At 28.8% G+C, this 13,116-nt stretch overlaps 1 protein-coding gene across 6 annotated transcripts in view; it reads left to right on the forward strand.

The window, feature by feature from the left end:
- Positions 1-13,116, forward strand: part of LOC135125153 (ankyrin repeat and death domain-containing protein 1A-like) — a 111,363-nt gene that overhangs the window by 43,559 nt on the left and 54,688 nt on the right. For 2 of the 6 annotated variants that reach the window (XM_064050524.1, XM_064050525.1), the window contains exon 2: positions 10,476-10,541. The exons of the other annotated variants lie outside the window; for them this stretch is intronic. The gene's annotated coding sequence lies outside the window, so the exon portion shown is untranslated. The remainder of the gene's footprint in view (positions 1-10,475; positions 10,542-13,116) is intronic. 6 annotated transcript variants of the gene reach the window in all.

The following is a 13,116-nucleotide window of genomic DNA, read 5'->3' on the forward strand; positions in this document are numbered from 1 at the left end:
ATATATTTTTTAAATGTGTGAAATAATCTTAGAAGTTTTTAGTCTTTAGTTTTTGAAATTGAAACGATTTTGGAAATTCTTGTGTTTTGCTTTTGAAAAAATTTAGAAGAATCTTGTCTGCGTCTGGTGTCTTTTTTCTCGAATTTTGAAAGAATCTTAAAAAAATCGACCTGGTCAATTGTGTTTTCTGAAATATGCGAAAAAATCCTTGGTGTCCCTTGTGTTTTGTTTTTGAGAAAATTTGGAAAGATCTTGGGAGTTTTTGTGTTTTGATTTTGGAAAAAGTTGAAAGAATCTTGGTCGCGTCTATTATCTTTTTTCTCAAATTGTTTTGAAAGAATTTGAAAAAAAATCTCGGGCCTCCAGTATTTTATTTATTTTTTTTTAATATTGGATAAGAATCTTAAGAACTTCTATTGCCTTCTTTTTAACAATATGAAAGAGTCATCGGAAGCCCCTGCTTGTTTATATTTGGAAAAATTTGAAAAAACTTCTGAGACTCCAGTTGCTTCGATTTTCAAAATGTTTAAAAGAAACTTAAATCCACTTGCGCCACTTAAAATATGTGAAAATATCTTAGGAGTTTCTTACATTTTATTTTTGAAAGAATTTGAACAAATCTCGCATGCCTCTGGTGTTTTATTTTTGAAAATATTTGAAAGACGTCGGCGACCCCAGTTGTGTTGTTTTTTAGAAAGAATTTAGTAAGATTTTGGAATTGTTTTCTTTTTGAAGAAATTTTTGAACGACTAGTCGTGGTGTCCAGCGTAACTTTTTCAAATTCTTTTTTGAAATCCTTTTTTGAAAAAATTTCGGTGACCTCTGGTGTTTTATTTTTGAAAATATTTGAAAGAATCTCGGGAAACCCTTTTTTAAAATATGGTGAGCAATCTAAGGGGTCCATTGCGCTTTTTAAAATATGTGAGAGAATCTTAGAAGTCCTTTGTGTTTTGTTTTTGAAAGAATTTTTCAAAAATCTCAATGTTTGTTATTAATAATTTGAAAGGATCTCGAGGATCAGTTGTTTTGTTTCCCAAAGTTCTTTTTTTAAAATATACGAAAAAACCAGAAAGGTCCATTGTGTTTTGTTTTTGAAAGAATTTTAAAAGAATGTTTGTAGCGACTAGTGTAAATTTTCTCAAATCCGTTCAGAAAAGAATTTGAAAAAATCTACCAGGCCTCTAGTGTTTTATTTTCGAAAATGTGTGTAAGAATCTTCGGGGTTCCTGTGCTTTATTTTTGGAAATTTTTCATAGAATCTAGGGAATCCCAGTTGTATTGTTTTCAAAACGTTAAAAAAATTCTAAAACTCCGTAGTGAAAAATCTACCTCTTGCATTATACATATATATATTTTTTTAAATGTGTGAAAAAATCTTAGAAGTTTTTAACTTTTTAGTCTTTGGTTTTTGAAATTGAAACGATTTTGGGAATTCTTGTGTTTTGATTTTGGAAAAGTTGAAAGAATCTTGGTGTCTTCTATTACCTTTTTTTTCAAATTGTTTTGAAAGAATTTGAAAAAAATCTCGGACCTCCAGTATTTAATTTTTTTTTAATATTGGATAAGAATCTTAAGAACTTCTATTGTCTCCTTTTTAACAATATGAAAGAGCCATCGGAGCCTCCTGCTTGTTTATATTAGGAAAAATTTGAAAAAACTTCTGACATTCCAGTTGCTTCGATTTTCAAAATGTTTAAAAGAAACTTAAATCCACTGGCGCCCCTTAAAATATGTGAAAATACCTTAGAAGTCTCTTATACATATTTTATTTTTGAAAAAATTTGAAAAAATCTCGCATGCCTCTGGTGTTTTTATTTTTGAAAATATTTGAAAGATGTCGGGGACCCCAGTTGTTTTTTTTTTTTTGAAAGAATTTACTAAGATTTTGGAATTGTTTAGTTTTTTGAAGAAACTTTTGAAAGACTAGTCGTGATGTCCAGCGTAATTATTTCAAATTCTTTTTTGGAATTCTTTTTTGAAAAAATTGCGGTGACCTCTGGTGTTTTTTTTTTGAAAATATTTGAAAGAATCTCGGGAAACCCTTTTTTAAAATATGGTGAGCAATCTAAGGGGTCCATTGTGTCTTTTAAAATATGTGAAAGAATCTTAGAGGTCCTTTGTGTTTTGTCTTTGAAAGAATTTTTCAAAAATCTCAAGGTTTGGTGTTGTATTTTTGAAAATATTTGGGGACTCAGTTATTAATAATTTGAAAGGATCTCGAGGATCAGTTGTTTTGTTTCCCAAAGTTCTTTTTTTAAAATATACGAGAAAATCAGAAAGGCCCACTGTGTTTTGTTTTTGAAAAAATTTTAAAAGAATGTTTGTAGCGGCTAGTGTAAATTTTCTCAAATCCGTTCAGAAAAGAATTTGAAAAAATCTGCGAGGCCTCTAGTGTTTTATTTTCGAAAATGTTTGAAAGAATCTTCGGGGCCCCTGTGCTTTATTTTTCTAAAATTTTCATACAATCTTGTGAATCCCAGTTGTATTGTTTTCAAAACGTTAAAAAAATCCTAAAATTCCCTAGTGTTTTTTAAATCAATGAAAAACCTACCTCTTGCATTATATATTTTTTTTAAATGTGTGAAATAATCTTAGAAGTTTTTAGTCTTTAGTTTTTGAAATTGAAACGATTTTGGGAAATCTTGTGTTTTGCTTTTGCAAAAATTTAGAAGAATCTTGTTTGCGTCTAGTGTCTTTTTTCTCTAATTTTGAAAGAATCTTAAAAAATCGTCTTGGTCAATCGTGTTTTTGAAATATGCGAAAAAATCCTTCGTGTCCCTTGTGCTTTGTTTTTGAAAAAATTTGGAAAGATCTTGGGAGTTCTTGTGTTTTGATTTTGGAAAAAGTTGAAAGAATCTTGGTGCCGTCTATTACCTTTTTCTCAAATTGTTTTGAAAGAATTTGAAAAAAAATCTCGGGCCTCCAGTATTTTATTTTTTTTTAATATTGGATAAGAATCTTAAGAACTTCTATTGCCTTCTTTTTAACAATATGAAAGAGTCATCGGAACCCCCTGCTTGTTTATATTTGGAAAAATTTGAAAAACTTCTGAGATTCCAGTTGTTTCGATTTTCAAAATGTTTTAAAGAAACTTAAATCCATTTAAAATATGTGAAAATATCTTAGGAGTCTCTTATATTTTATCTTTGAAAGAATTTGAACAAATCTCGCATGCCTCTGGTGTTTCATTTTTGAAAATATTTGAAAGATGTCGGGGACTTCAGTTGTGTTGTTTTTTAGAAAGAATTTAGGAAGATTTTGGAATTGTTTTCTTTTTGAAGAAATTTTTGAAAGACTAGTCGTGATGTCCAGCGTAATTTTTTCAAATTCTTTTTTGAAATTCTTGTTTGAATTTCCGTGACCTCTGGTGTTTTATTTTTGAAAATATTTGAAAGAATCTCGGGAAACCCTTTTCTAAAATATGGTGAGCAATCTAAGGAGTCCATTGTGCTTTTTAAAATATGTGAACGAATCTTAGAAGTCCTTTGTGTTTTGTTTTTGAAAGAATTTTTCAAAAATCTCAAGGTTTGGTGTTATATTTTTGAAAATATTTGGGGACTCAGTTATTAATAATTTGAAAGGATCTCGAGAATCAGTTGTTTTGTTTCCCTAAGTTCTTTTTTTTAAATATACGAAAAAATCAGAAAGGTCCATTGCGTTTTGTTTTTGAAAGAATTTTAAAAGAATGTTTGTAGCGATTAGTGTAAATTTTCTAAAATCCGTTCAGAAAAGAATTAGAAAAAATCTGCGAGGTCTCTAGTGTTTTATTTTCAAAAATGTGTGTAAGAATCTTCGGGGCACCTGTGCTTTATTTTTGGAAATTTTTCATACAATCTAGGGAATCCCAGTTGTATTGTTTTCAAAACGTTAAAAAAATCCTAATACTCCCTAGTGTTTTTTTAAACAATGAAAAACCTACCTCTTGCATTATACATATTTTTTAAATGTGTGAAATAATCTTAGAAGTTTTTAGTCTTTAGTTTTTGAAATTGAAACGATTTTGGGAATTCTTGTTTTGCTTTTGAAAAAATTTAGAAGAATCTTGTGTCTTTTTTCTCGAATTTTGAAAGGATCTTAAAACAATCAACTTGGTCAATCGTATTTTTTGAAATATGCGAAAAAGTCCTTGGTGTCCCTTGTGCTTTGTTTTTGAAAAAATTTGGAAAGATCTTCGGAGTTCTTGTGTTTTGATTTTGGAAAAAGTTGAAAGAATCTTGGTGCCGTTTATTATCTTTTTCTCAAATTGTTTTGAATTGTTTTCTTTTTGAAGAAATTTTTGAAAAACTTGTCGTGGTGTCCAGCGTAACTTTTTCAAATTCTTTTTTGAAATAGTTTTTGAAAAAATTTCGGTGACCTCTGGAGTTTTATTTTTGAAAATATTTGAAAGAATCTCGGGAAACCCTTTTTTAAAATATGGTGAGCAATCTAAGGAGTCCATTGTGCTTTTTAAAATATGTGAACGAATCTTAGAAGTCCTTTGTGTTTTGTTTTTGAAAGAATTTTTCAAAAATCTCAAGGTTTGGTGTTATATTTTTGAAAATATTTGGGGACTCAGTTATTAATAATTTGAAAGGATCTCGAGAATCAGTTGTTTTGTTTCCCTAAGTTCTTTTTTTTAAATATACGAAAAAATCAGAAAGGTCCATTGCGTTTTGTTTTTGAAAGAATTTTAAAAGAATGTTTGTAGCGATTAGTGTAAATTTTCTAAAATCCGTTCAGAAAAGAATTAGAAAAAATCTGCGAGGTCTCTAGTGTTTTATTTTCAAAAATGTGTGTAAGAATCTTCGGGGCACCTGTGCTTTATTTTTGGAAATTTTTCATACAATCTAGGGAATCCCAGTTGTATTGTTTTCAAAACGTTAAAAAAATCCTAATACTCCCTAGTGTTTTTTTAAACAATGAAAAACCCACCTCTTGCATTATACATATTTTTTAAATGTGTGAAATAATCTTAGAAGTTTTTAGTCTTTAGTTTTTGAAATTGAAACGATTTTGGGAATTCTTGTTTTGCTTTTGAAAAAATTTAGAAGAATCTTGTGTCTTTTTTCTCGAATTTTGAAAGGATCTTAAAACAATCAACTTGGTCAATCGTATTTTTTGAAATATGCGAAAAAGTCCTTGGTGTCCCTTGTGCTTTGTTTTTGAAAAAATTTGGAAAGATCTTCGGAGTTCTTGTGTTTTGATTTTGGAAAAAGTTGAAAGAATCTTGGTGCCGTTTATTATCTTTTTCTCAAATTGTTTTGAATTGTTTTCTTTTTGAAGAAATTTTTGAAAAACTTGTCGTGGTGTCCAGCGTAACTTTTTCAAATTTTTTTTTGAAATAGTTTTTGAAAAAATTTCGGTGACCTCTGGAGTTTTATTTTTGAAAATATTTGAAAGAATCTCGGGAAACCCTTTTTTAAAATATGGTGAGCAATCTAAGGGGTCCATTGTGCTGTTTAAAATATGTGAAAGAATCTTGGAAGTCCTTTGTGTTTTGTTTTTGAAAGAATTTTTCAAAAATCTCAAGGTTTGGTGTTATATTTTTGACAATATTTGGGGACTCAGTTATTAATAATTTGAAAGGATCTCGAGAATCAGTTGTTTTGTTTCCCTAAGTTCTTTTTTTTAAATATACGAAAAAATCAGAAAGGTCCATTGCGTTTTGTTTTTGAAAGAATTTTAAAAGAATGTTTGTAGCGATTAGTGTAAATTTTCTAAAATCCGTTCAGAAAAGAATTAGAAAAAATCTGCGAGGTCTCTAGTGTTTTATTTTCAAAAATGTGTGTAAGAATCTTCGGGGCACCTGTGCTTTATTTTTGGAAATTTTTCATACAATCTAGGGAATCCCAGTTGTATTGTTTTCAAAACGTTAAAAAAATCCTAATACTCCCTAGTGTTTTTTTAAACAATGAAAAACCTACCTCTTGCATTATACATATTTTTTAAATGTGTGAAATAATCTTAGAAGTTTTTAGTCTTTAGTTTTTGAAATTGAAACGATTTTGGGAATTCTTGTTTTGCTTTTGAAAAAATTTAGAAGAATCTTGTGTCTTTTTTCTCGAGTTTTGAAAGGATCTTAAAACAATCAACTTGGTCAATCGTATTTTTTGAAATATGCGAAAAAGTCCTTGGTGTCCCTTGTGCTTTGTTTTTGAAAAAATTTGGAAAGATCTTCGGAGTTCTTGTGTTTTGATTTTGGAAAAAGTTGAAAGAATCTTGGTGCCGTTTATTATCTTTTTCTCAAATTGTTTTGAATTGTTTTCTTTTTGAAGAAATTTTTGAAAAACTTGTCGTGGTGTCCAGCGTAACTTTTTCAAATTCTTTTTTGAAATAGTTTTTGAAAAAATTTCGGTGACCTCTGGAGTTTTATTTTTGAAAATATTTGAAAGAATCTCGGGAAACCCTTTTTTAAAATATGGTGAGCAATCTAAGGGGTCCATTGTGCTGTTTAAAATATGTGAAAGAATCTTGGAAGTCCTTTGTGTTTTGTTTTTGAAAGAATTTTTCAAAAATCTCAAGGTTTGGTGTTATATTTTTGACAATATTTGGGGACTCAGTTATTAATAATTTGAAAGGATCTCGAGAATCAGTTGTTTTGTTTCCCTAAGTTCTTTTTTTTAAATATACGAAAAAATCAGAAAGGTCCATTGCGTTTTGTTTTTGAAAGAATTTTAAAAGAATGTTTGTAGCGATTAGTGTAAATTTTCTAAAATCCGTTCAGAAAAGAATTAGAAAAAATCTGCGAGGTCTCTAGTGTTTTATTTTCAAAAATGTGTGTAAGAATCTTCGGGGCACCTGTGCTTTATTTTTGGAAATTTTTCATACAATCTAGGGAATCCCAGTTGTATTGTTTTCAAAACGTTAAAAAAATCCTAATACTCCCTAGTGTTTTTTTAAACAATGAAAAACCTACCTCTTGCATTATACATATTTTTTAAATGTGTGAAATAATCTTAGAAGTTTTTAGTCTTTAGTTTTTGAAATTGAAACGATTTTGGGAATTGTTGTCTTTTGCTTTTAAAAAAATTTAGAAGAATCTTGTCTGCGTCTGGTGTCTTTTTTCTCGAATTTTGAAAGAATCCTAAAAAAATCAACTTGGTCAATCGTATTTTTTGAAATATGCGAAAAAATCCTTGGTGTCCCTTGTGTTTTGTTTTTGAAAAAATTTGGAAATATCTTGAAAGTTCTTGTGTTTTGATTTTGGAAAAAGTTGAAAGAATCTTGGTGCCGTCTATTATCTTTTTTCTCAAATTGTTTAGAAAGAATTAGAAAAAAAATCTCGGGCCTCCAGTATTTTATTTTTTTTTGAATATTGGATAAGAAGCTTAAGAACTTCTATTGCCTTCTTTTTAACAATATGAAAGAGTCATTGCAGCCCCCTGCTTGTTTATATTTGGAAAAATTGGAAAAAACTTCTGAGGCTTCAGTTCCTTCGATTTTCAAAATGTTTAAAAGAAACTTAAATCCACTTGCGCCCCTTAAAATATGTGAAAATATCTTAGGAGTCTCTTATATTTTATTTTTGAAAGAATTTGAACAAATCTCGCATGCCTCTGCTGTTTTATTTTTGAAAATATTTGAAAGATGTCGGGGACCTCGGTTCTTTTGTTTTTTAGAAAGAATTTAGTAAGATTTTGGAATTGTTTTCTTTTTGAAGAAATTTTTGGAAAACTAGTGATGTCCAGCGTAATTTTTTGAAATTCTTTTTTGAAATTCTTTTTTGAAAAAATTGCGATGACCTCTGGTGTTTTATTTTTGAAAATATTTGAAAGAATCTTGGGAAACCCTTTTTTAAAATATGGTGAGCAATCTAAGGGGTCCATTGTGCTTTTTAAAATATGTGAAACAATCTTAGAAGTCCTTTGCGTTTTATTTTTGAAAACATTTTTCAAAAATCTCTAGGTTTGGTGTTATATTTTTGAAAATATTTGGGGACTCAGTTATTAATAATTTGAAAGGATCTCGAGGATAAGTTGTTTTGTTTCCCAAAGTTCTTTTTTTAAAATATACGAGAAAATCAGAAAGGCCCATTGTGTTTTGTTTTTGAAAGAATTTTAAAAGAATGTTTGTAGCGATTAGTGTAAATTTTCTAAAATCCGTTCAGAAAAGAATTTGGAAAAATCTGCGAGGTCTCTAATTTTTTTTTTCAAATATGTGTGAAAGAATCTTCGGGGTCCCTGTGCTCTATTTTTGGAAATTTTTCATAGAATCTAGGGAATCCCAGTTGTATTGTTTTCAAAACGTTAAAAAAATCATAAAACTCCGTAGTGTTTTTTAAACAATGAAAAACCTACCTCTTGCATTATAATCTTAGAAGTTTTTAGTCTTTAGTTTTTGAAATTGAAACGATTTTGGGAATTCTTGTGTTTTGCTTTTGAAAAAATTTAGAAGAATCTTGTCTGCGTCTGGTGTCTTTTTTCTCGAATTTTGAAAGGATCTTAAAAAAATCGACTTGGTCAATCGTGTTTTTTGCAATATGTGAAAAAATCCTTGGTGTGCTTTGTGCTTTGTTTTTAAAAAAATATGGAAAAATCTTGGAAGTTCTTGTGTTTTGATTTTGGAAAAAGTTGAAAGAATCTTGGTGCCGTCTATTATCTTTTTTCTGAAATTGTTTTGAAAGAATTTGAAAAAAAATCTCCAAGTAAAAAATCTTACGAGTCTCCTATATTTTGTTTTTGAAAGAATTTAAAAAAATATTGACGTCTTTGTATTTTATTTTTGAAAAATATGAAAGAATCCTGATGGCGCCTAATGTCTTTTTTGAAAAAATTTGAAAAATCTCGCATGCCTCTGATGTTTTATTTTTGGAAATATTTGAAAGATGTCGGGGACCTCAGTTATTTTGTTTTTTAGAAAGAATTTAATAAGGTTTTGGAATTGTTTACTTTTTGAAGAAATTTTTGAAAGACTAATCGTAATGTCTAGTGTAATTTTTTTCAATTTTAGAGCATTTGGTTTTGCAGTTTCAAAATTAAATTGCAAAATTTTGGCATACATTTTTGATTTTTTTTTTTCAAAAATATGGATGTTTCGGGCAAAAAATCAACATGGATTCATAAACTATACGGAAGAGTATGCTATTTAATAAAACTTAAAGCACATTTATTCTGCACAATTTTGAAGTGACGTCATCACATTGTTAGTAGGATGATTAGATAGGCATAGATGGCCAACAGACCGACAGACAGACAGACAGACAAAGGGGAACGGGAGACCTATTTTTTCGTACTGTAGGGGTTATGAATGCTCGAGAAAACGTAAAATTGAGTCGGTCGACGGACTCGATTACAAAATAAAAACAACCCAATTACCAAAATTGGAAGAGTATATTTATAATAAAACTTCGTTCACCAATTAAAGCAATGTAAACACAAAAGCCCCGAAAAAATTCCCTGACAAGTGGAATTAAAACAGTGGGAAAAATATAACATGAAAGAATTTTTACGAAGTGATGATTTAAATGTAGTTAGAGTGTAAACTGCGAATTGTTTATTGGAATAGATCGCATATTTCTTCTAAACCTAGAATTACGTAACACGTTATTCACAATGAAACCTAAACATATATTTGTAAACAATCTGACATTCTTTGAACTTGAACTTTTGTAAAAGTAATTTAATTTAACTTAAACTCTACTAAAACACATCGTAGTAGGTGTAAATTTCTCGAAGCGGGTTATATCAGAATAATGCAATATCTTTATTAAATAAAACGTGAAGATTGAAGAATATTTCGTTGTAAATAAAAACTTTAATAAAAGAATGACGCCACGACCCACTTCATTCGGCCTGAATAGCAATCCTCGACTTTCTTGACGACAATTTAACTGAAATTCCTCGCTTTCATCAAGCCTAATAATAATTCATGTCCTAACTCAGTCCTCGAATTCAAGAGCGCCACTCGACAAAAATTCTTCGCCAGATTTTCGAAACATTCATTTCCCGACTTTATCAACGCACAAATAGAAAATAATTCAGTCGGGGACAAAGCAACAGCCCATCTTATTTGCGTCATCGAACAAATTAATACCAGCCTTTGCAAAACCGCACTTCAGGTATTTTCAACACATTGTGGCTGTTTACCGCTTACCCGTGCCAACTCATATCAAGCAACTATAAATCAGACGGGAAATTATGCATCGAGAGTTTCATCTCTGCTAAGAATCATGAAAAATTGCCCTTGTCTCGAGGAAGTCCGAAGGACCATTTATTTTTATTTTGGGAATGGAGAGGAAAATCGCCGACCATCAAACTTCATTTACTCGGAATTTTGATCGATCGGGTGGTCAAAGTAACGAGTTTGTTGTTTGATCAGATGTACCTGGACGGTGGGGTGGGGGTGTTTTTGCGTTGTGTGCAAGCTGACGCAGAATTGGATCATTTCGGATAAAGCTGTTGTATTGATTGGTGTTTGTTGAGGAATTGTTGGGAACAAATTGCGAGAAATGGGAAGATTTATTGGAGTTTGTTGAATTACGGGATTTTTTGTTTCAGAGGGTTGTAAAGAAAGGTATTCTTGGCGTTTCCGGGGTGTACAACACCACTGCAAAATTTAGTCAGGTATTTAAGACATACTTAGATGATAGAACGAATACAACTTCCAAAAATTATTATCAACTTTAACTTTGAAAATTCTTTTTTTTTTATTTTTATGGTCAGCGTTTCCATATTTTTTTCCTCTCCTCTTCCTTAGAGTTTTGGCACCCTTGGAATCCTCGAAATCTTTGAAATTTAGAGAAGACTTAACTTTCACAGTGTTTGGAATATTTTACAAATTCAATAAAATCTTTAGAATTTCTAGAATTGAGTATATTTTTGAAATTTCCAGAACTTTCAGATTTTCTAAATGTTATAAAAATATAAGTCTTTGGATATGCCAGAATTCAACATTTTCTGCGGTCTTTAAGAAATTTCGAAAAAAATCAAAAAAGTAAAGTCTAAATAATGAAACCTTAAAAAATTGAAAAATTGAAAAATAAAAAACCTGAAAAATTGAAAAATTGGCGAGTTGAATAACTGAAAAATCGAAACAGTCGAAAGTCAATAAACGGGAAAATCAAAACATCAAAACAAAATTGAAAAATTGAAAAATCGTAAGTTTGAAAAGAAAAATGAAAAAAATGTAAAACTGAAACATCTGATAATTGAGAAATCCGAAAATTGAGAAATTGGAAAATGAAACAAAAACTGAAGGTTGGATAAATTGAAAATCTCAAAACTTAAATGTCCAAAAACTGAGATTTAAAAAAATTGAGAAATCAAAGTCAACAAAGTGAAGTCGAAAAATTAAAAACATAACAAATTGAAGAATTGAAGAAATGAAAATTCGAGTTTATAAAAGTAAAATTTGACAAATTGCAAAAACCAAATATTTAAAATTCGTAAAATTGAAGAGGAGAAAAATTAGAAAAACGTAAAACTGTAACATCGGAAAATTGAAAAATTAAAAAATTGAAAAATCGAAAAATCAAAAAAGGGAAGTCGAAAAATCGAAACCTTAAAAAATAGAAAAACTGAAAAATCAAAAATCTGAAATATCGAAAAATTGAACAATTGAAGAACTGAAAATGGAAACATCGATTAATTGAAAAATCGTAAAATTCAGACTTTATAAAAGTCAAAAATTGAAAAATCGAAATATTTAAAAATCGTAAACTTGAAGAGCAGAAAAACTGTTAAAACGTAAAACTGAAACATTAGAAAGTTGAGAAATCAAAAAACTGAAATTTGAGAAATTGTAAAATCGATAAATTGAGAATTTAGAAAAGTCAAAAATTGAAAAATCGAAATATTGAAAAATCATAAAACTTAGGAGAAAAATTAGAAAAACGTAAAATTGTAACATCGGAAAATTGAGAAATCGAAAAGTTGAAAAATTGGAAAATCGAAATAATAATCTGGAAAATCCCGAAACTAAAATTTCAAAAAATTGAAAAATGAAACAAAAACTGAAGGTTGGATATACTGAAAATCTCAAAACTGAGATTTTAAAAAATTGAAACATTGAGAAATCAAAAAGTCAAAAAAGTGAAGTCGAAAAATCAAAAACATATAAAAATTGAAAAATTGAAGAATTGAAATGAAAAATCGTGAAATTGAAAAATTGTAAAACCGAGAAATTGAATAACAAATAAACTGAAGAACCCCAAATCCGAAATTTTGAAAACCTAAAAAATAAAAGAAAAACTGAAAAATCCCAAAACTGAAATATCTAAAAACTGAGACATTAAAAAATTTAAAACATTGAAAAATAAAAATCTGAAATATCGAAAACTGAAGAATTGAAGAACTGAAAATGGAAACATGGATTAATTGAAAAACCGTAAAATTCAGAATTTATAAAAGTCAAAAATTGAAAAATCGAAATATTGAAAAATCGTAAAATTGAAGAGAAAAACTGTTAAAACGTAAAACTGAAACATTCGAAAATTGAGAAACCGAAAAAATTAAAATTGAGAAATTGTAAAATCGAAAAATTGAATAATAAATAATCTAAAAATCCCAAAACTGAAATTTCGAAATATAGAAATATGAAAGAAAAACTGAAGACTGGAAAAACTGACAAATCTCAAAACTGATATATTCAAAAACAGCAAAATTGAGAAATCAAAAAATCAAAATCTTAAAAAATTGAAAAATCAAAATATTGAAAAATCGGGAAATTGATGAGGTGAAGAACTGGAAAGTCGAAACAGTCGAAAGTCAAGAAATGGGAAAATCAAAATATCTATTAATTGAAAAATCGAAAAATTGAGAATTTAGAAAAGTCAAAAATTGAAAAATTGAAGAGAAACATGAAAAAAAATTAAAACTGAAACATCTGAAAATTGAATAATTGTAAAATCGAAAAACTGAATAATAAATAACAATCTGGGAAATCCCGAAACTAAAATTTAAAAAAATTGAAAAATGAAACAAAAACTGAAGGTTGGATAATTGAAAATCTCAAAACTGAGATTTTAAAAAATTGAAACATTGAGAAATCAAAAAGTCAAAAAAGTGAAGTCGAAAAATCAAAAACATAAAAAATTGAAAAATTGAAGAATTGAAATGAAAAATCGTGAAATTGAAAAATTGTAAAACCGAGAAATTGAATAATAAATAAACTGAAGAACCCCAAATACGAAATTTTGAA

This window comes from Zophobas morio, unplaced genomic scaffold, assembly GCF_036711695.1.
Source record: "Zophobas morio isolate AGI-343-1 ecotype UQ-CSIRO unplaced genomic scaffold, CSIRO_AGI_Zmor_V1 ptg000008l, whole genome shotgun sequence".
In the NCBI taxonomy this organism is placed as follows: domain Eukaryota; kingdom Metazoa; phylum Arthropoda; class Insecta; order Coleoptera; family Tenebrionidae; genus Zophobas; species Zophobas morio.